Source organism: Tupaia chinensis, unplaced genomic scaffold (assembly GCF_000334495.1).
Source record: "Tupaia chinensis unplaced genomic scaffold, TupChi_1.0 Scaffold000039_1, whole genome shotgun sequence".
NCBI lineage: Eukaryota > Metazoa > Chordata > Mammalia > Scandentia > Tupaiidae > Tupaia > Tupaia belangeri.
In genome coordinates, this window is record NW_006159494.1 from 374,365 (window position 1) to 376,889 (window position 2,525).

General features: G+C 38.2%; 1 pseudogene; it reads right to left on the minus strand.

The window, feature by feature from the left end:
- Window positions 1–407: 407 nt before the first annotated feature.
- On the minus strand, window positions 408–659 carry LOC102494948 (ATP synthase subunit f, mitochondrial pseudogene; annotated as a pseudogene).
- Between the last annotated feature and the right edge of the window lie 1,866 nt (window positions 660–2,525).

Below are 2,525 nucleotides of genomic sequence, written 5' to 3' on the forward strand. Positions count from 1 at the left end.
AGAGACAGAAAGTGAGAAATCACTCCCCAGAGGGGATGGCCACGGTGCAATCCTTTCTCTGTTCTCCTTTCGGGATCTTCGGTGTGCATGCACACGTGCCCGGCATGAGTTTAAGTCACTGGGTCTGGGACTCTAACTGGGGTCAACTATATGGGAGTCCAGTGACATAGCCATTACACCAACTCCTAGTCCCGATGAACAAGATTATAATAAAAGCATAATTTTTGGTTATGCATAAGCTTTTTTTTTTTTTTGCTTAATTGGATGTGAATTCTGGACTGGGATATAAAAGTACTCAACAAGATCCTTTGGAGGGGTGCTAAGCCAAGGAGATAAAGGTTTGGTTCAATGTATGACCTCCATGCTGGTAGGTCATACACTGCTACCACTCTTCAGTGGTGTTTTCATCACTGCTTGTATTTGAGTTCCTTATAGGAAAGGCAGTAGCTGAATAGCACAGAAGCAGCCAGCATCATAGAAACCCCAGCAACACCCCCTTTCTTCATGGTGACATACTTGTCACAATACCGGTAGTAACCTCTCTGAAATGTTCCAGCAATGCCTTCAGGGGTAAAATCCCACATCAGTATCCAGCTTGGCAGCTCCCCAAGTTTGACATCCATGAGTTTCTTTTCCTTCACTGATACGATTGACGCCATCTTGGAGTCCTGGTGTCCATATAAGTTTTTTTCATCTGATGCAATCCTACTTGTCTATTTTGGGAATTATTGCCTGTGCTTTGGGGTCTTATTTAAGAAGTCTTTACTTACTCTGATGTCTCAAAGAGTTTCCCTGGTGTTTTCCACTAGTTAAGAAACACAAAATAGGGACCAGCTTAGTGTAATGGCTATGTAGCTGGACTCCCATGTAGTCAATCATGATTCGCGTCCCAGACCTGGTGGCTTAAAACTCATGCCTGGCATGTGTGCGTGCATGCCTAAGATCCTGAGAGGAGAACAGAGGAGCAGGGATTGTGGCATGGCCATCCCTCCTGGGGGATGATTTCTCACTTTCTGCCTCTCTGTCTCTGTCTGTCTGGCGAGTGCACGTGCTCTATAGCAAAAACCTCTCCAAAAAAAAAAAAAAAAACACAAAATAAAAAATTATCTGTTGAAGATATTAGGTATGCAATGTCTTCGACTGAGCCAATATATTGTATGGGAAAATTTATTTTGTATGCTGTGATAGAATGTAAAATAAATAAAAACTCAAAAATTGTAATTTTATTAATCATATATTGAAAGGAACATGATACATCAATAATCCTGTTTTATCACAACTCCCTGAAAAACAACATTTAATAAATGCTTATGGTAAAGTATGGCTCATTAGATCAGTAAATAAATTAAGCACACAATATCCTCAAGGGGAAAACTACCTCTAATGTAGTATTTAATTTGGGCTGACCCAGAAAACCTTTGAAAACTCAGTGAGATTTCTAATTTGTACAAGCATCTGTAATGACTTTCATATGCTTTCTTTATGAATTTGATTCTGAAACCATGTAAGTTTTGCGCTCCCTGGTTTCATTTCACTTCCATCCTAAATGCACTATACACGGATCCTTGAGAGCAAGACCCAAAAAGTTTGCAATTTAGACAACTATTAAATTTTTCATAAATGTACTAACAAGATCTCCAGGGTAAAACTCTAAAGCCTCAGAGATTTTGGGATTGGAAGTCTTGAGGTGTATTGGCACCTGCCTTTAATACAATCTTCTATTTGCAGATCTACCTCTTCTCCTCGTCTGTGATCATTTTCTCTTCTCTCGGTAAGTACTCCCCGAGTGCATTCCTCTGAGTTATTATTTATCCTGTTTGTTTCATTCATTCCTTCTAAAATTATATGTGTTTTATTTTGTATTACAACTTCTCTTTCTGGGAGAAGCACGATGTTCCTGCCTGATTTTGGGGAGAAAGATACCATGCACAAACGATAAGACAAATTGACAAAAAGTTGAAGACTTTAAAGTGATAAGAAAAAACTGAAACTTGGGCATATGTTTGCATCCAGTTCTCCAGATCACTGTATAACTCAGGGTTATTCATTAGTGCTGTTGTTCTATGTTTCACAATGGTTGGATCTGTTTAGATAACTAGACCCATGTTCATTTATACTTTTATGCTAATCATAGTTTGTTTTCCTTCCTTAATTTTTTTTTCTGGTTGAATCAAAATAAATGCACAGTATTTTGGCAGAGGTAGAATGTGCCTTTGGCTGTTTTTCCCACTAACTCATTTGGTTAGAATTGTCAGGCTGGTTAATACTTTAAATGCTCAGATACTGTGTCATGACTTACCAGAGTCTACTAACTGCTTGAGAGATCAAACAGTAAAATAATTAGACAATATTTAAATGTTCTGAAAATAATACTAAAATAATCCAAATACATATAAGGCTGTTTACCATTGATACTATTAGAAGACTTGTGTTTCATTCATTACCACAAAGTTTCTTATCCTCATGTAGAACGGGCCTAGTATTTCCACACATCTGAACATAACGATGAACCCCCATTGACCCAA